This window comes from Canis aureus, chromosome 12 (genome assembly GCF_053574225.1).
Source record: "Canis aureus isolate CA01 chromosome 12, VMU_Caureus_v.1.0, whole genome shotgun sequence".
Classification (NCBI taxonomy): Eukaryota; Metazoa; Chordata; class Mammalia; order Carnivora; family Canidae; genus Canis; species Canis aureus.
Window position 1 is genome coordinate 47,294,249 of NC_135622.1, and position 20,349 is coordinate 47,314,597.

The 20,349-nt window shown below is 44.4% G+C and overlaps 1 long non-coding RNA gene across 2 annotated transcripts in view; it reads left to right on the forward strand.

The window, feature by feature from the left end:
- Positions 1-4,242: 4,242 nt before the first annotated feature.
- The window catches only part of LOC144281152 (uncharacterized), a 112,785-nt gene continuing 96,678 nt past the window's right edge, over positions 4,243-20,349 (forward strand). Inside the window, exon 1 of one of the 2 annotated variants that reach the window (XR_013349596.1) lies at positions 4,243-4,322. This is a non-coding gene — a long non-coding RNA (uncharacterized LOC144281152). Of the gene's footprint in view, positions 4,323-4,993; positions 5,561-20,349 lie in introns of those variants that run through there. The other variant, XR_013349597.1, reaches the window with a different exon arrangement.

Here is a 20,349-nt window from a genome sequence, read left to right on the forward strand (position 1 = left end):
GGGTTTGGCAATTGCTTCTTCACTTGAAAGTAAGACTTGAAAATAAGAGATGTGCCCTCTTGCAACTTTGGTTGAACACTGCACAGAGGCAGACCCCAGGCTCCAGAAAGCCAAAGGACATGCCTTCTTTGTCTTTCTGGTTTACAGAAAACATCGACTCAGCCATGGCCCTTAGAGTTGTTCAGTTATGTGTGCAGAATCTTTGAAAACCACTTCAGAAAATTCTCGGTGTTCTCTGTCCTCACTTTTACCCTTCCTCTGAGCTCAGTACCAGCCCAGAAGCCTTCTGAGGGCATCCAGCTGGTGCTCCGCAGATCCATTAATGCTCTCCATCTGTGCCATGACTCATAGCACTGTCTCCCAGCTCATGCATACGACCATTCCTTTTCTTCCCCAGCCCCCATGCTGAATAGCTGGGTGCAGGTGGGATTCTCAGAAGGCATGTCACTTGACTCACAGGAAGTGGGATTGGAGCATAGCGAGGCTGGCTGCCTCAGGCTGGAAATTCCCCGGGTTTCCTCTTGCTCCAACCTGGCTGGGCCAGCATGTTTTTCATGTGGCCTGTTAGAGGCAGAGCCCTCCATGGAGAAGATCACAACCATGGCTCAATTGTCTGGGGTGCTTTGCAGAGCACAGTGTAATCTGTCTCTGCATGGTCTTGTGGCTACTTTTGGCTTTCTTGTCTAAATTGCCTTGATCAGAGCTGAGATTATAGAGGAACTTGGTCATCGCTGCAAGGCAGCTGTGGCTACAAAATAGAAAAAGGAAAGAATATCTCACATGGGTCGGCTCCTCTGTTATTTCTGGGAATGCTCTGGGCCTTCCTTAAAGTACATCACCTGCATAGCAGTGTTGGCTGGTCTGCAGACATGAAGACCTGCTTTCCAAGTCTGAAGGAGACCCTGAGGTCATTGTGTCCATTCCCCTGCCTTCAGGCAGGATTAGAGATAAGCTGCCCTGCCAGAGGATAATCTCTTCTACTTGTAAAAGCTTCCAGAGCAGACCTGAATCTCTCTCTAGACCATTCATTGCAACTTTTAACAACCTTCACCATCAGGAAATTCTATCCTAAATCCCTTATGCTGTGGATTAAGTTTTTTTCCTTGTTCCATCCTCAGTAGCCACTGCCAAGACTTAGCCTGCACTGCCTGAGAGCTCTTCTGATACCTGAAGATTGTGTTAAATCCGGTCTGCCTGTCTTCCCCTGATGAATAATCCCAGCCTCCTTTTCTCCCAGGCTCTGCTGCCACCTGCTCCTCACCTTTGAGGCTGCCTTCTGACCTCTCCCTAAGTGCCAGTGTCCCTGGTGGGAGCCCAGAATCAGGCTTGGGAGTACAGTGTATTTTTGACCCATCTTAGGTTCTTTCTTGAACCCACAGCATGAGCATTACCTTCATTACCTACATAAGCCACATGGGCCTTATGTGTTGGTGACACTCTCACTCACAGGCTCACAGTCACCTTTTAACCTACTAGCATATCAGGTCATTTTCCTTTATTCCCTTGGATGTTGAGGGCAAGATAAATCTCCCCCATCAGCAATATCACTGTATCATTTTATCTTCAACATTTTGTCTCCAACACTGACCACTACTTCCACTGGAAAATAAGGAGAATCCCTTCTTATTTGAAGGAGAATCCCTTCTTACTTGAATTCCGGGTGCCTGTGGCCCTTCTGAAAGGTTTTGGCAAAAGCAATGAGCAGAGATGGCCAGTTGATTGGATGTGGGTCCTCACACTGCTCTAACAACAACTAGCTCTCTTGGTCTGGTGGCCTTCTTCCTTCTTCTCCAAGCCCTCTTTGACCTTCTGGTCTTCACTGCTCACTACCACCCTGCCCAGCATACTTAGCCCCACGACTACCCTAGCCAGGCTAACTCCCACTACCTACTTGCTGCTTGCAGCAGATCTCAATTCCAAGCCACCAAGTGGGTCCCAAAGAGTCTGCCCATCCAGAATGTACTCACTGTGCCCTGGGTAGAGACACAGTTGGGTGAGGTGGCCCTTTTCCCAAGGAAGGTGGGGATGAGGCAGAGGCTTGAGACACAGGCTTGGCAAACTACAAATAGCACATGGGATTTGGCCTGCTATTCACAATAGGAGAGAGATGTCAAAAGGCAGCCCTCTGAAGAGGGCCATGTGTGTTAGGTAGGCATTCTGTGCGAGGACCTTGGGCTAGCAGTCAGAGAGGCTTCCTGGAGGAGGTGGGGTTGGATGGCACCTGGTACTTGGAAGGCAGGTGTTGCCTAGGCCTGTACAGACTGTAAGAGAAGTCTGTGAGAGCTGAGAGGTACTTGGTTGGCTCACAGCTATGGTTCTGCTCCCCTTCTCCAATCCTTCCAACTCTTTCTATCTCTAGCTTCCAGAAGATATTACTTTCCTCCTTTTATTTCATTCATAAGTGAAAAAATACTTAATGAGCATCCTCTCCATGTTTGAACTATTTTAGGCCAGAGGCAGCTGATAACATGCTGCAGTACATGGGTGGACCATGACTGGTTCTGGTGTGTGGGTTCTGATTCTCTTGGTCCCTGGGCTGGACAGACACAGCATGGGCTGGTCAGGCTCCTGGGCCTTGGTCACCTCCAGTCAATGAGTAATTCTGTTGGTTTCCCACTTTGTGCTGTGCAATATTCTCATTTTCCCCACCTACTCTGCATGGTTGGGGGCACTGTCCTGGGCCTTGGGATGCAGAGATAACAAGGCAAGTGAAGTTCTACTCTAGCAGGTGTGGCAGGTATTCTGTGACGGCCATCAAGATTCTTACCTCTGGTGTACATGTCTGGTATAACCTTGTCCCCTTGAGTGTGGATGTAGATTGTGAATATGATGGGACTTTCAGTTTTGTGACTAGGTTGTATTTTATGGCACAGTTGATTTTAAAAGGGGTTGTTCTGGGTGTGTCTGACATAATTAGGTAATCCCTCCAAATGGACTTAGTTCTTCCTCGTGGGAGAGATTCAAAGTGTGATGGGGGCTGGATGTGATGAAGATTCTCTGTTTCTGGCTTTGAAGGTAGAAGGACCACATGACAAGGAAGGTGGGCGGTCCCTAGGAGCTAAGGGCAGCCTCTAGGGACAGCCAGTTAGGAGATGGAAACCCTAGTCCCACACCTGCAGGGAGCAAATCCTGCCACTACCACAGGAGCCTGGAAGAGGACCTTAGGCTCCAGATGAGGATGCAGCCCAGCCGACATCTCTTGTGAGACCTTGCCAGAGAACTCAGTCACTTCTGATGCACAGAATAAGCAGCTGAGTTTGTGGTGATTTGAGATGCAGCAATAGAAAACTATTAATTAGGGGAATTCAGAAAAAAAAATTGAACATGAAAGATTCAGATGGTGGTAAGGATTATGTAGAAGTCGACTAAAACCCAGGAATGTAATAGAGAGAGGATGCTATGGGGAGCCAAGGAGGCATAACCTTTGCTGAGGTGACGTTTAAGTGGAATGCTAAGAAGGACCCAACCTGGTGAAGATCAGAGGACAAAGCCATCCAGGTGGAGGGAACAGCTAGGGCAAAGGCCCTGGCGCTAAAAGACTGGTGTTTTCACATACAAAAAAAAGAGATGTGTAGCTGAATCCAGTCTACAGAGGCAGATACCAAATCATCCAGGGCTTTTGGAGATTGAACATGGCATTTGGATTTTATTTTCAATGTGAGTGAAGCTGAGGAGGGTTTTAAGCAGAAGAGTGACTTCTGCACTGAAAAAAAAAAGTCTTTTTAAAAAAATATTTATTTATTTAGTTTAGAGAGAGAGAGTGCTAGTGAGCCATTGTGAGTGGGGGGAGGAGCAAAGGGAGAGGGAGGGAGAGAGAATCTTAAGCAGACTCTGCTGAGCAAAGAGCCCAACATGGGGCTTGATCCCATGACCCTGAGATCATGGCCTGAGCTGAAACCAAGAGTAGGACACTCAACCAACTGAGCCACAAGCCGTGCATGTGCCCCTCTTTATTTCTTTTTTTAAACTCACTTCTGTTCTTCTGTCCTTACAGGAGGCTAAGGGCTGTTGGGGACTGGCCCATGAATGAGTATCTGGGGTCTGGATAAACGTAAGGCAGGAGAGTGGGAACAGTCCTAGGGCCCAGCTCCCTGCTCCCTGCTCCTTTGGGCTGCAGTGGCTCACTCCCTGAGGCTGGCCGCTCTGTTGGGCATACTCCAGGGGAGGCCAACCCCTGGGCTTGGGGGGTTCTGGTCACACTGCTGGTGCTCCAGCCTTTACATCACAGTTTTCTCCCTCCCTAGACAGACTCGGGTGTGGAGATCACATGTTCTGTATCTGTGTTGCTGGTGCCACCTCATGCCACCTGTGCTCCAAGCATGGTAGGTACTTGATATATAATTGGCGACAGATGATGGCAAACGGTGGTAGAACTGACTGTGCACGGAAACTGCCATGTGTCGGTTTAGTTATTCGTGCATGCCTTTATGTACTCTGTGAACATTTACTGGGAGACTGCCTTATGCCTTGCTTTGTTCTAGGGGCTGTGGGTACCTTTATCAGATACCCAGTCTGTACCTGTTTTTTTAAGGAGCTTACATTCTTAGAGGAGAGATAGATTTTTTAAAAAGCATAAAAACAGGGAATCAAAGAGAACAATAACAAACAGAGGTAAGTGCTATGAAGGAAATCAACAGGGAAACTAAGTGCTTGGGCCTGGAGCCTCCCAGAAGGACTAACTCCAAGTTCTGAAGGTATAATTTAATGAACGAACAAATGCACGAATCAATAATTTTCCTGCCCCTGGATTTGCTGCAGTCTGCTCAATTTCTCTTCTCTGAGTCTGTTTCTCCTGGGAGGAGGACCGTGTGTGTTGGGGGTGTGGGCAGATACTCAGGAAAGGGTTTAAGGAGACAGTAGAAAGCTGCAATTCCTATTTTAGAGCCATCTAGCTGCAGTGGGAATGGGGTGGGCCCCTGGCTAGGCTAGGACAGACGCTTTTTCAGTGCTGGAGGGTGTGATGGGGGGGGTGTTCAGCTAATGCAGAGGAAGAGGCGTATCTGGAGACCTAGAAATAAGACTTGAAGGTTTATTGGTTAAGGGAGGAGGAGGTTAAAGGTCAAGGGGGCAAGGACCATGTCCCAGTGTCTCTAGTTTGGACAAGGGGCTGGCTGGAAATGGTAATTTCTTAAAATGTGACATTGAAGATAAAGAGCAAGGTGGGGGGGGAGAATTTCAGTTTTGGGTAAGCTTTATTTAAGGTCCCTGTCTGTGGGGAAGTTGACACACCTGTGGTGTGCTCAGGCCTGAGGCTTGGCTGGAGACCCAGGTGTGGGGGGGTTGTGGGTACACGTGCTGGGAGCCAGGGAGCCAGAGGCTGAAGAACCAGACTTCAAGAGGCGGAGAGGAAGAGAAGCTGGCAAAGGAAAAAGTTAAATATTCAGAGAGGATTAATAGAGAGAAAAGAGACCTGGCTTAGGAGGTGGGGGTGCAGACCCGAAGCACAGGAGGTGCCCTTCGTGGTGTCGGCTGGAGGGGATCCACCAGGTGTGTGTGTGTGTGTGTGGGAGGAAGGTGAGGGCGCCCATCTGGCGCTTTCTGTTCTCACTGCAGGCAGCAGGTGAGTACAAGTCCTGTGAGTCTTTCCAATTTTTTTTAAGGGGTAAAACTCTGGCACAGTAAGATTCTCCCAGGATGGAGCCTGCAGAGCTGAAGGGGTCGGAGGTGTGGGAGGGAAGGGCAGGCACCTGAAGGGGGTGTGCCAGGAGGCAAGGTGGGTGTGCCCCCTTCCACCTTTTTAGGAGGAGACAAGGGTGGAGATGTAGGGAGTGTGTGTGTCGTATGTCTATTTGTGGGGGCTGTGGATGTGCTGTGTGTGTATGCAAACAGGAGACTCAGGAGTTCGTCTGCTGTCTTGTACAGTTCTGTGAAGTGGGAGGATGAAGAAGGTGGTGGAAAACCAGGTGGGTGAGTGGTGGGTGTTCGGTGGAGGAGGAAGGGGTGAACTGCTAGCATTGAGGGGTCTCGGTGCTTGGGTTGCACGCATAATTCCAGACCATATTGGGTGGTCTGATTGGGCCTGTAATTTGAAGTTGTTTTGAATCTGTAGCTGAATGGGTTAAGGTCAGATCTTCTGACCCCAGAGCATGTGCTTCCTTCTCAGCCTCCCAGAGGGGATCCAGGGGAGGTGGCAGTGTCAGAGGCAGCCTGAGTTGCTGCTTTCCCGGGTGAAATGGGAAAGAGGAGGAGGAGACCCACCCAAGAGTTTTTTTTGTTGTTGTTTTTTGTTTTTTTAAAGATTTTATTTATTCATTCATGAGACACACACACACACACAGACACAGGCAGAGAAGCAGGCTCCATGCAGGGAACCTGATGCGGGACTCGATTCCGGATCTCCAGGACCATGCCTTAGGCCTAAGGCAGGCGCTAAACCACTGAGCCATCCAGGGATCCCCCCACCAAGGAATTTTTAAGATAAGCTTGTGTGACTCTTTCTTTTTGTCTCATTTTCATATTTCTGGTCTTACCACCTGTCCCTCCCTCTTCTCCAAATTTGTTCCATGAGTATTTAATGACTGGGACAGCAGGTTCTGCTCCTATAACTGGAAGTCTTATGTCTTGCTTGGGTTCAGGAGATAAGCTGCTCATCTTGGGTTTGAGACTAGGGCTCCAGATGCTACTTCTGAATGTCTCTGCATTATGGTGAGTGAGTGGTCCATCTGCCATCATATTGTGGCTGTGGAGCCTGGGAGGTCGGCAGAAGTAGAAGCCTGGTGACACTGAGCTCTGGGTATCAGTGATGGGGGCAGGGTGGGAGGAATTTTAATGGGGGGTCAGGGGCCAGAGTTAGTACAAAGCACTAGGTCCTGTGTTGTAGATGCATGCCGTGTCAGGTCAGGTCCTCTTGATGCAGAACCTGAGATGGGATCCTTCAGAATGTGATTAATGGAGGAGGTGCTCTCGGGAGCAGGGGGTACAAGGAAAGCAGAATAGGGTAAAAAGGGTAAGGTAGGATGTGGCCTCAGCTGCATGCCAGCTCCCTTTGCCCCATAGCAACCTCTGGAATGTGAATTGTACCCCAATGTTGGACTTTCCTTGCCTATGCTTTCCTTGAAGTATGGAGGCAGTGGCCATTATTTCTCCTGGTGTCCCCACACAAACCAAGATAAGTCTAAGAGAACACCAACAGTTTCCATTATTACTTCCATTTACTTTGTTTCATATAGCAAAGTCATTCGTTCATTCATTCATTCACTCATTCACCAAATACATATTGTGACTGGCTCTTCCCTATACCTTGACATTTCTGGCTTTTCAGACACATTTTCCTTAAATACTGTACTAGTCACTGAAAGCCAAAGAATTATATGCTCTCAAGAGCATCAAGAAGCCTCCCTTTTCTTTGAGTATTTGTTGGCCTAGGTTATTGCTGTGTTTCTTGGCTTTCTGCTTTATCTAAATAAGTTTACACATCTCGGGTGTGAAGAAGGAAGAGAACAGGAGAGCATTGCAGACTCAGGAAGAAGAAGAAGAAGGATAGGATGAGGAAGTGCAAGGCCAAGGGTCCGGGGCAGGCTTCCCAGTCTTGCCAGCTATTGCTCATGGGCCACACCTGGATGGGAAAAGAGAAAGAAGAGCTTGCTTTTGTGGATGGAACCTACCTTTCTGGTATGGATGATGGAGGATTCCTCCCAGGCCACCTTGGAAGTTTGTTGCTATGAAAGCTCCTACTTATCACTGAGAAGCTGAGGCTTTATGAACTCATCACTATAGTTTTTAAAATTTTTATTTTTATTTTTATTTTTTGCATATTTTTTTAATTGGAGTTAAATTTGTCAACATATAACATAACAGCAGTGCTCATCCCGTCAACTGCCTCCCTCAGTGCCCATCACCCAGTCACTCCATCCCCACGCCCATCTCCCCTTCTGCTACCCATTGTTCATTTCCCAGAGTTAGGAGTCTCTCATGTTCTGTCTCCCTCACTGATTTTTCCCACTTATTTTCTCTACTTTCCCCTATGATCCCTTTCACTATTTTTCATATTTCCCATATGAGTGAAACCATGTGATGAATGTCTTTCTCCGATTGACTTACTTCACTCAGAATAATACCCTCCAGTTCCATCCACATCGAAGCAAATGGTGGGTATTCGTCATTTCTAACAGCTGAGTAATATTCCACTGTATACGTAGACCACATCTTCTTTATCCATTCATCTGTCGATGGACACCGAGGCTCCTTCCACAGTTTGGCTATTGTGGACATTGCTGCTATAAACTTTGGGGTGCAGGTATCTCAGTCTTTGCATCCGTATCCTTGGGGTAAATCCCCAGCAGTGCACTTGCTGGGTCATAGGGTAGCTCTATTTTTAACACTTTGAGGAACCTCCACACACTTTTCTAGAGTGGCTATTCCAGTTCACATTCCCACCAACAGTGCAAGAGGGTTCCCCTTTCTCCACATCCTCTCCAACATCTGTTGTTTCCTGTCTTGTTGATTTTCCCCATTCTCACTGGTGTGAGGTGGTATCTCATTGTGGTTTTGTATTGTATTTCCCTGATGGCAAGGGATGCGGAGATTTTTCTCATGTGCATGTTGGCCATGTCTATGTCTTCTTTGGTGAAATTTCTGTTCATGTCTTTTTCCCATTTCATGATTGGATTGTAATACCTATTCTACTAAAGCTATTCCAAAGGATAGAAAGGGACAGAATACTTCCAAACTCGTTTTATGAGACCAGCATCACCTTAATTCCAAAAGCAGACAAAGACCCCACCAAAAAGGAGAATTATAGACCAATATCCCTGATGAACACAAATGCAAAAATTCTCAACAAGATACTAGCCAATAGGATCCAACAGTACATTAAGAAGACTATTCACCATAACCAAGTGGGATTTATCCCCAAGATGCAAGGTTGGTTCAACACTCATAAAACAATCAACGTGATAGATCATATCAACAAAAGAAAAAACAGGAACCATATGATCCTCTCAATAGATGCAGAGAAAGCATTTGACAAAATACAGCATCCATTCCTGATCAAAACTCTTCAGAGTGTAGGGATAGAGGGAACATTTCCTTAGCATCTTAAAAACCATCTATGAAAAGCCCACAGCAAATATTCTCAGTAGGCAAAAACTGAGAGCCTTTCCCCTCAGATAAGGAACATGACAGGGATGTCCACTCTCACCACTGCTATTCAACATAGTACTAGAAGTCCTAGCCTCAGCAATCAGACAACAAAAAGAAATAAAAGGCATTTAAATTGGCAAAGAAGAAGTCAAACTCTCTCCACAGATGACATGATACTGTATGTAGAAAACCCAAAAGACTCCACCCCAAAAGTGCTAGAACTCATACAGCAATTTGGCAACATGGCAGGATACAAAATCAATGCCAAGAAATCAGGGCATTTCTATACACTAACAATGAGACTGAAGAAAGAGAAATTAAGGAGCCAATCCCATTTATAATTGCACCCAAAAGCATAAGATATCTAGGAATAAACCTAACCAAAGAGGTAAAGGATCTATACCCTAAAAACTACAGAACACTTCTGAAAGAAATTGAGACAAGATGGAAAAATATTCCATGCTCATGGATTGGAAGAGTTAATATTGTGGAAATGTTTATGCTACTCAGGGCAATCTACATGTTCAAAGCAATCCCTATCAAAATACCATGGACTTTCTTCAGAGAGTTGGAACAAAGAATCTTAAGATTTGTGTGGAATCAGAAAAAAACCCGAATAGCCAGGGGAATATTGAAAAAGAAAACCAGAGCCGGGGGCATCACAATGCTGGATTTCAGGTTGTACTACAAAGCTGTGATCATCAAGACAGTGTGGTTCAGGCACAAAAACAGACACATAGATCGATGGAACAGAATAGAGAGCCCAGAAATGGCCCCTCAACTCTATGGTCAAGTAATATTCAACAAAGCAGGAAAGACTATCCACTGGAAAAAAGACAGTCTCTTCAATAAATGGTGCTGGGAAAATTGGACAGCCACGTGCAGAAGAATGAAACTAGACCATTCTCTTACACCACACACACAAAGAAACTCAAAATGGATGAAAGACCTAACGGTGAGACAAGAATCCATCAAAATCCTAGAGGAGAACACAGGCAACACCATTTTTTAACTTGGCCACAGCAACTTCTTGCAAGATACATCCATGAAGGCAAAAGAAACAAAAGCAAAAATGAACTATTGGGACTTCATCAAGATAAGAAGCTTTTGCACAGCAAAGGATACAGTCAACAAAACTCAAAGACAACCTACAGAATGGGAGAAGATATTTGCAAATGACCTATCAGATAAAGGGCTAGTTTCCAAGATCTATAAAGAACTTATTAAACTCAACAGCAAGGAAACAAACAATCCAATTATGAATGGGCAAAAGACATGAACAGAAATCTCACAGAGGAAGACATAGACATGGCCAACAAGCACATGGAAAAATCTACGCATCCCTTGCGATCAGGGAAATACAAATCAAAACCACAATAAGATACCACCTCACACCAGTGAGAATGGGGAAAATCAACAAGACAGGAAACAACAGATGTTGGAGAGGATGTGGAGAAAGGGGAACCCTCTTGCACTGTTGGTGGGAATGTGAACTGGAATAGCCACTCTAGAAAAGTGTGTGGAGGTGCTTCAAAGTGTTAAAAATAGAGCTACCCTATGACCCAGCAAGTGCACTGCTGGGGATTTACCCCAAAGATACGGATGCAGTGAAAGACTGAAGTACCTGCACCCCAAAGTTTATAGCAGCAATGTCCACAATAGCCAAACTGTGGAAGGAGCCTTGGTGTCCATCGACAGATGAATGGATAAAGAAGATGTGGTCTACGTATACAGTGGAATATTACTCAGCTGTTAGAAATGACGAATACCCACCATTTGCTTCTATGTGGATGGAACTGGAGGGTATTATGCTGAGTGAAGCAAGTCAATCAGAAAAGGACAGTCATATGATTTCACTCATGGGGAATATAAAAAATAGTGAAAGGGTGACAAAACATCACTATACTTTGATGTCAAAGAGAGGTCACTGTCACTCATTTCCCCATTGTGGCCCTATCTTTAAAATCAGTGTGCCTGGTAACTTGATATTAAAGTCCCATTCCAGGGCTGAGAGCCTCTGTCTGGTTGATTCCTGGTTTAACTGGTTGAGAACAATTAATCTGGCCTTGAGAGGACATATCTACTGGCAGGAAACTCATTATTATGGTCATTAGTTTATCCACGGCTCAGATAAGGGATAATGGCATGCCACTAGGGTTTTGGGGGATTGAAACAAGTGTGAGAGGATCCACAATTGTCTTGGAATCAAGACTTACTAATCTTGAAAGACTGGCTAACTGGATCAAAACCTGAAAGATAAAATACTGCATTTTTGGTTAAAAACTCAAAATTGCACAAACACAGATGAGTGGAAGCTGGTGTATGAGCAGTTCACGTGGAAAGACTTAGGAGTTTTAGCTCAGGATATATTTATTTTTAAGTTCAGTAAATATTAATTGGGTGCCAGGCACTGATCCAGGAGCTGGGGACACAGCAGTGAATAAAGTGACATCATCTTTATGCAGCTTGCATTCTAGTCCTGTAATGCAAAGCGATATATAGTACACACTATGCAAGACAAATAAGTAGGGTTTATGGTATGAGCTGGCTACGGGTGGTAAGAGCAAAGGCAATGGGAAATGTAATGGGGTGCTATTTTAAATGGGGGAGTCAGGGAAGATTGTATGAGGAGGTCACATTTGGCCCATTAGCTGTTTGACGTGGCTGCAAAAAAGCTACTGAAATCTGGGTTCTATGATGAATTAGTTCCACTAATTAGAATGACCTGCCTGGACGCCTCTACCCACCTAAGTTCACCTGACTCCCTCCAGCTGCAGGCTGGGCCCTGCAGGCCCAGCTGGGCCTTTCAGGAAATTACCAAGCCAACTTGCCTGACCTTGGCCTCATTTCAGGAAATCTGCATCTTCTCTACTCTTGTGAGCTATCACCACCCCCACAACAAAGTCTGTCATGGATCACTTCCAACACTGCACCCCACTATCTGAGACAATGGTGCAGACAGTGGGGGCTAGCTGGATTGTCCCAGGCCCCCATACTGGGGCTGCCCACTGTGCCCAGATGACCCTGACTTACCCAACCTGAGCTATTGACTCCCTCACTGTTTCAAAGTGCTCTGCTGGCACTGGCTTCAGAATAAGATTCAAAGGGAACATTTTCTATTTTATTGATGTTCATCTTCCTAAGTTTGCACAGTGTGTGGCGTAAATGCTAATTTTTCTAGGTGGGAAAAAAAGTTTTCTCCCAAACTTCTTGCAATTTTATTAATAATGTAGCAAATGAGACAACATATTCTGAGGGCTGAGTCAATCCCGCGGAGGCAGCCTGGGCCTCCGAGCGGCCGTGTTCTTCCTCCCGCTGACTCCATCTCTCCCTCGGTCTCTCTCGGGTGGGTTGCTGAGGCACTGAAGAGCAGAGGGCAGGGGGAATTATGCATGAGCAGAGAGAGGAGACGCTGACCTTCTGTGTTTAAAGGTTAAGGTGATTTCTTGGGAAATGGAACCAACTCACTAATCAGAAGCTGTTCTGAATTTTTCTGCAAAAATTAGACCCTGTGACTCACTTCTCAAGCTCTGTTTGTGAGGATATCCATATCTATATATAAAACAACTAAGCCAAATTCAACCTAAATTTATTAAACACCTACTGTTTTCCCAGTCTTAGGAAGAGTTAGGCTAAAAGGGACACAAGGAAGTAAATCAAAACCCTTGGTCGTCTGTAACACATAAATAGACCTATGCAGTCATCTTTCATCTTCAAGCTACTTAAAAGGAGCAAGATAGTTATTCTGGGGATTTAGTTAAAGGCAAACACGATCGGGGCACATTCTACCCCTACTTTTATGGTCATGTGTTGATGTTAAAGCAATGTTCAGGATGAAGGTCATTGGTGCCATGCGATCTTAGCCAGTAGGTCAAATTGAAGAGAGACACAGGAATGGCTTGGAACTCAAAAGTCACTACACTAGACACTTAAATACAAATAAGATACATCTGCTTTCTAAAAACCAAGCCCAATTAAGATAGAGACCTTTTCTGTCTTGCTCTCTGCTATATTCCCAGAACCTACATCAGTGTCTGGCATTTAGTAGAAACATAATGATGTTTGATAAATGAATGAATGAGTTTATAGTAGAGAGGGAGGCAGACATGAATATAAGTGTCATACATGTCTTGCAGTTCTGTGTGTGTATATGTGTGTATGTGTGAGATTAGGGCACAGAGAGACTACTAAAGAGAAAGAAGTTGGTTTTCTCTATTAAGTGGGAACAAGGTATAAGAAAAGACTTCACAAGTATATCAGCAAGAATTATTACTTTTAGACAATAGAAATTAACTCCTGAAGCACACAAATGAATTTATTAAAAAATAGGGACCTCACAGAATTTCTAGGAGTGCAGAAATATGAGGCTTGACAGTATGGGATCCAGGAATCATTCTCAAAGTTGTACAACAGAACTGTGTAGTCTAGAGGAGATTCATTGCCCCTTTGCTGGACATAGTCATGGTGGCTTTCATTCTTGACACCACAGGGCTGGGCCCTGGGCACTGACATAGAGTCTGGACATTGCTGTCCTCAGCCCCACCAGAATGAATTCTGTGCTGTGCATCCTTCATACTGCTGGCCATAGGTTCAGAATCTGACTTGGGTTCATCTGACTGGGGAAACTGAGGTCACATCAGGCATCCTGTACCCTAGCTACAAGGGAAGCTGGGAAAGTGTGCATCTGGTTGGTGTTCTTACAAAGAATTCATGAGGTGAGGAGTTTGTGGAACATGGATGGGTGTTCAAAAGGTAAAGAAGAAAGATGCATGATTGTTACAGTAGCACAGATGGTCCTCGCTTGCCAGGGGATGAAGTTGGAGATGTCTTGGAGATAAATTATGCAGATTTTTGTATTAACTTGTTTAAAAGTTTGGATCCTTCCCCGTAAACAGGTAAGAGGCACTAATGGGTTTTAGGCAGGGGTGTGACAGGGTCAGATTTACATTTTAGAAGGCTATCCCAGAAGGCAGAGTGGGGAAAGAGAAAGAGCAGGTGTGTGGGAAGAGGGATGGCAGCAGGTTCTGGCCAGAGCTGAGGAAGTAGAGGAGGCAGTGGAGATAGAAATGGGGAGGCGGGAAGTAGGAGGGACATTATGGAAAGGAGATCAATGGGGCTCTTGAAGGTGAAGGAGAAGCTCTCAAGGAAGACTTGTAGGTTTCTGGCCTGGGTGGACTGGTGAGTAAAGGGAAGGATGAGAGACTCCACTAGAGAGAGGTGAGAGCAAGGGCCCAGTAAAGAGCAAGAGACTAGAAACACCAGAGAGAGATTGAGAGAGAGAGAGTATGCTCATGGGAGAGCAAGCTCTTAGAGAAATGCTTGAGCACAGAGGGAGTTGCCATCTTGAGTCTAGGGGGTTCACTTTTTCCTCAGAGGCCAGGGGAAGAAGGTGAAAGCTGGCTATATATATAGATACACTTTTAGATGCGGGTTCATGGTTTCAGGAAGTTGGGGGAGCTCATGTCTGAGGGATGTACATTTCCCCAGTTCCTTGCCCAGCCTTCCTACATCCTCTATGTGATTATCTCCCTTTTCCTCTTCATCTAGCTCAGAGGTCACCAAACATTGTCTTCAAGGGCCAGATAGTAAATAGCTTTTGCTTGGGGGACCATCAGGTCTCTGCTGGGACTCTAGGGTTGTGAAGCAAAAGCAGCCACATATGATACATAGACAAAAGTGCCAATAAATTGTATTTATTAAAACTAGCACAACCATGGTTTACTGGCCCTAATCTAGCTGATTCCTATTCATCCTGATCCTCCTAGTAGATGTTCTCATTTCCTTCATAGTACTCATCTCAATTCTAGCTATTTTTTGGTTGTGAGCTAAGCATCCCCTTTACTCATTCTTATAGTTCAGTTGGGGGAAGCTGTGCTTTCTTGTCCTCCTGGACCCCAGAGCGGCACACATAAGAACTAGCATGTCTCCTGTGCTTGTCATGCCAGGTACTGCTCTAAATCTTTACATGCACCAAATCACTCACATCATCTAGGAATTCCAATAGAGAGACTCTGCTCTTATTCTCATTTTACAGATAAGGAACCCGAGGCTGAATAACTTGCTTGAAATCACACCATTGGAAAGTCGAGGGTCAAGATTTAGATAGTCTGGCTCCTCTTGCTAAGTTGCTGGCAAAAAGCAAAGCAAGTGAATTTGAAGTTGAGTTCTTCATCTGGTAGAAAAGGTGCTGGGTGAGGCAGGGTTCACCTGAGGAGGAGGAGGATGGAAACCTAGCAGGGTTGCTGTGGAGAAGGCAAGTGGGAGCTGACTGCGGATAGGTAGTGGCTTTGCCCTGTGGTCCAAGTGAGGACAGAAGACTCATATGGGTGTCATTCTACAAGCTGTGGGCTGCTTTCAGGACAAGTGCAGTGGCCAGTCAAGGGAAGGAGCCAGCTGAGGTCTGGGTTATAGCAAGTTGGGGTTTGCCAGTAGGTTATCCGGGGTCAAAGCAGCAACCTCAAGGCAGTTGCAGCGTGGATCAGATTGCCCCAAAGGAAATTTCTGGTTTTGGTGCTTACTAACCAATGTGTTATGTGGACACATGGCCTAACTTATATGGACCTTGATTTTCTTATACACAAAGTAAAGGTGGTAAGGCTGATACTACTGTGTTTTGGTGACAGTTAAGAGAAAATTCATCTGAAGGTGCTGTCAGGTGATAGGAGCTCAATGAATTGGCACTGCTTTCTCTTCTGGTAACTTTTTGTCCATGAGGCTCCATGAGAGCAATATCTGGTCCAGGCTATTCAAGCCATGCCTTGAGAAGCTGCACACCTTCCTGTCCAACTGTGTGCTTATGTTTCCTCTCTTTCTGGTCCCAGCAAGTGTTCTCAGTTCTTACCAGATAGCACCTAATATAGACTACTTCATACCTATCATGTGCTCTGGACTGATTTTGATGTTGTACTGAGGTGTGTGTCCAGAGAAGCGCACGCCATGTGCCCCTGTTTTATGTGGGAGGAGGGGGCACATACTCATATGTATGCATTTGCATATATGTACCTGTCACTTAAATTACAACCTTCAATTCCCTGTGGTTAGGGTAAGTTTCTTTCATGATGTTATTGGTAACCAAAAATACAAAAGCAACTAAAAACAAAAAGGTAGAGCAATGCTGATCAAGTTTTTGGAGAATAGGGATGATGGTGTATAACAAACCCAGGAACCAAATAGGTTGCAAAGAACTTAAAGGACAGGTCACATCTGATAAGATCAATTTTAGCATGGGTAAAAGAAAAAAAAGCAAAATATTTTTATTATTTTTAGATTATTTATTTATTTATTTATTCATTCATGATAGACATAGAGAGAGAGAGGCAGAGACACAGGCAGAGGGAGAATCAGGCCCCATGCCGGGAGCCCGACACGGGACTCCCATCCCGGGACTCCAGGATTGCGCCCTGGGCCAAAGGCAGGCGCTAAACCACTGAGCCACCCAGGGATCCCCATATTTTTATTATTTTTTAAGATTCATATAACAAATTGTGCAAATTCATGGTAGAAGGAAAAGTATCTAAATATATGATAACTGTTTGGGTGAAGAAGCCCTAGAAGTTTAGTTGACTAAAAACTCCTTATGGGTAAAAGACTGCCTTTGGACCATCCATTCCTCCTGAACCCTTCTATCCAAGCCAATATAGTGATACTGAAATCATGGGATTCCTGACATGATGCTTTCCTTCCTAAATCATTTTCCCTTCACTAACCATGAATCTGCAGACCCCAAGTAATGAAAATATTTTCTATAATGAAAGATTTCCAGACCTTGTGGAAGTCATGAAGTCTCAAAAGTAACAACGTGACCTTTGGCTGCATTGCTAAGGGTACATGCTTAGACCTTAGAAGGATGCCTATCCTATTTGTAGTCTGTACTGGTCAAGCCACACTTGGAAAGTTGCACTCAATTCAGGGTGCCACGTGTATAGAGTGCATTGTACAACTTGAGTGTATGGGAATGAGTCAAGGAAATCAAGAGGGTTCATGGTGCGACATAATTCTTCATGGATCTCTTGAGTTTCTACCTATCTTCTGAACAAGAGGCATTGACAGCTCATCCATGCATGCCAGAGATAATTTAGAAAGGAATTTTCTTAGAGTGGAATAAAAAACTCCTGAGGTCCTTCTTGTAATGTATTTTTGAAAGTCAATGATATTCCTCATGTTTAGAAATTCATCAGCTAAGAGACATTATTTTGGATCTTTGGTCTCAGAGTGCTACCTCTTCAACTGAAAATGCTCCTGGAACCTGGGTGTTTTGTCATAGATTCCATAACTTATATCAGGACTACTGGCTTGGACCAAAAGAGAGCACAGAGAAGGAGTGAGGGCAGTGTGGGCTGGTAGTACCAATAACTATTTTGTGAACAGGGCCTCAGATCTTTTCCTCTTCCAGTCTTTATAAAATTAACTTCTCCCTTCCCTCTAGCTCTTCACTGAGATTGGTTTGCCTTCCTATTTTATTATCATCAGCAAATAGTAACAGAGTATATAATGTGTGATATTTGCAGAAGGAATTAATGAAATATAAAATGTAATCTTTGACTTTTATATAATTTAATTCTTTCATTCATTCCACGAACTATTATTGAGAACCTACACTGTGCTAAAATACAAAAATGAATAAACCATACTTCTTGCCTTAAATAATCCACAATTGATTTGGGAAGACAGGATCAAGACACAGGAAAAAAACGTCAAAAAACGAGACTATAGAATGAGTAGATGATGGGATACAAATTCATGACTTCTGTATTCGCCGACATTCTTTCCAGAACTCTAAAGAGAATCTCACGCTTATGACCCCTACCCCTTCTTCCCATGCAGTAAAAGAAGAAAGAAAGCCTCATGGGCTAGGGGAGGAAGGGCAGCTTTCTGGGGAGGGGCCAAAGAGCATGATGCTGGAGTAGCTTTGGAATAGGAAGGCAAAAAAAAAAAAAAAAAAAAAAAAAAAAGGAATGGGAAGGCAATTGATAAAAGAGGGTTTTAATAAATATTACTACAAACTATGCGTTGGGAGACCTTTTCATGCCCTTTGAGAGATGTGAGTAGAGAATAAAATTCCTTTTTAATTACTTTGGGCAGTTGAAATGTTCCTTCATGAAATCAGCCCCACTCTGAGACAAAACCTTCTGGTTACAAGTAATGTGGATAATGCTGAACCAGTATTGTTACGGAAGACTTCACTGTGGAGATACACTGGAGCTTGATTTCTGAGGCTGGGTTGGAAAAGCCAGACAGGTGGAGAGTAAAGGGAAGGCATCACATGGTAGAGGGCAGAGGGATGGTGTGTGGAAACAATAGTGAATGTGCTAGAGAGGAAAAGCTGAGTGCATCTCCAGAGGCCAGTGGAGAGGCCCAGGTAAAGAAGAATTTAGGGGTACCAATCCAGTTCACCGGCTTCTCTGGGAGCTGTCTTCCATCCACCAAGACTTTCCTCTGTATTTCCTATAATTCATTATCTACAGACATTCAGAGTCTATCCAGGGCATGCAGTAAGGGTGTGACCCCTCCTATCTCCCTTCTGATGAAATCCTACTGCTCTAAATTTCTCCATCTGTGGTCCTGGCTAAAAGAGTGCTTGCACCCTGTTTTCACTCATATGAGGCTTTGGGCCTCACATCCAGGGCCATTTCCTAGATGGCTAAGACAGGATTGCAGACACACAAATGAATAAAATATTTATGATGGACCTGAGAGGCTAGTTTAATCACCTACATCTCTTTCCTCTTGTGTATTAATTAATCTTGATAAATCCCCCTACCTCTTTTTTTTCCCTGCTGCAACCAAATTGCTCAAGAAGGCACATTTGCGGAAGACAGGCTGAGGGGGTATTTCAGGAGAATCTTCAAAGAATAAGCCCTAAATATTTCAGATGGAGCAATGCTTGTAGCAGATCCATCATCAGAGAATACAATTTTGTTGACTTCATGAGAAACATCCATTTTTATGGACTTTAAAACTGCCCTGAACTCACTCTGGTCTCTGTGACCTCCTCTGTTATGACAAATCCAGCAGGATGGGTCAGGTTGGAATCCATCAAAATGAAACCCTAAGCTGTACCATCAGTACCTACTAAGTCATAACCAAATTGTCTGGATATTTTATGCTAGAGGATGAAGAAAAAATGGGAAGAGGTGTCAGGAATTATGACCCCCTTTCAAAGCTTTGGCAACTCCAATAAATCCTTTTCTGTAGTTAGACAATGAGTTTTACCCTGAAGATGAAGAAAACCCAATACCAGCATCATCTATTCACCACGGGGATGGGCTGCTGCTGCTGCTGAATCCTAGAGAACTTTCCCTCTGTCTGTCCTCCTCATTTACATTCACCTAATTTCCAGAGTAGCCTCTGATTTAGTTTTCTTACTCTTATTCAGCTCTTCTATCTTGAATAAGATTTAATAATATGCATAATGCAACATAATTTCTGACATCCATTTCCAGGAAAAAAAGACTCTGATTTAGGATGCAATGTCTTAGTCTGTTTGGGCTGCTATAACAAAATACCACAGACTTGGTAGCTTATAAACAACATAAATTTGTTTCTTATAGTTCTAGGGGCTGGGAGGTCCAAGATCAAGGCACCAGGGTGGTCTCGTTTGGTAAAGGCCCTCCTCCCTGGGGCCTTCTCACTGTGGTGCTTCCTCACTGTGTCTTCCCATGGTGGAAGGGGCTGGGGATTTCTCTGCAGTCTTTGATAAGGCACTAATCCCATCAATTAGTATTCTTCTCTCATGACTAAGAACTTCCAAAGGCCTCATCTCTTAATGTCATCATCTTTGTGGGTTAAGATTTCAACATGGTTTTTGGTGGGACATAATCATTCAGACCATAAAAGGCAAATAATAGTGGTAGGAAGACATTGAGGGAGACAGCAACATCCCTCTAACTTCCAGGTTCTCCACTATGGTGAAAGAGACCTGGGGGTCTGGCAAAGTAGAGTGTGCATGTAAAAGGACATCTATTTCAGTCTATGTGTGGGCACATGATGGGAGAAGCGGCAGAGAGAAGCAGGGCCCACAGCACAGAGGACATTTTATGCCAGTAAATCTCAAGCTAGGCTGCTCATGAAAATCTCCTGAGATTTTAAGAAATACCATTGTCAAGTCCTATTTCAAACTGATGTATTTTTAATAATTTATGTCTTAGGGTGAATTAATTCAATTAGATTGCTTTCCCTCTAAACTTCGGTTGAGACCACTGAATAAATAGAAGTTTCGTTTGGGGGAGTTAATTAACCTTGAAGCATGGATTAATTAATTAATTAAGC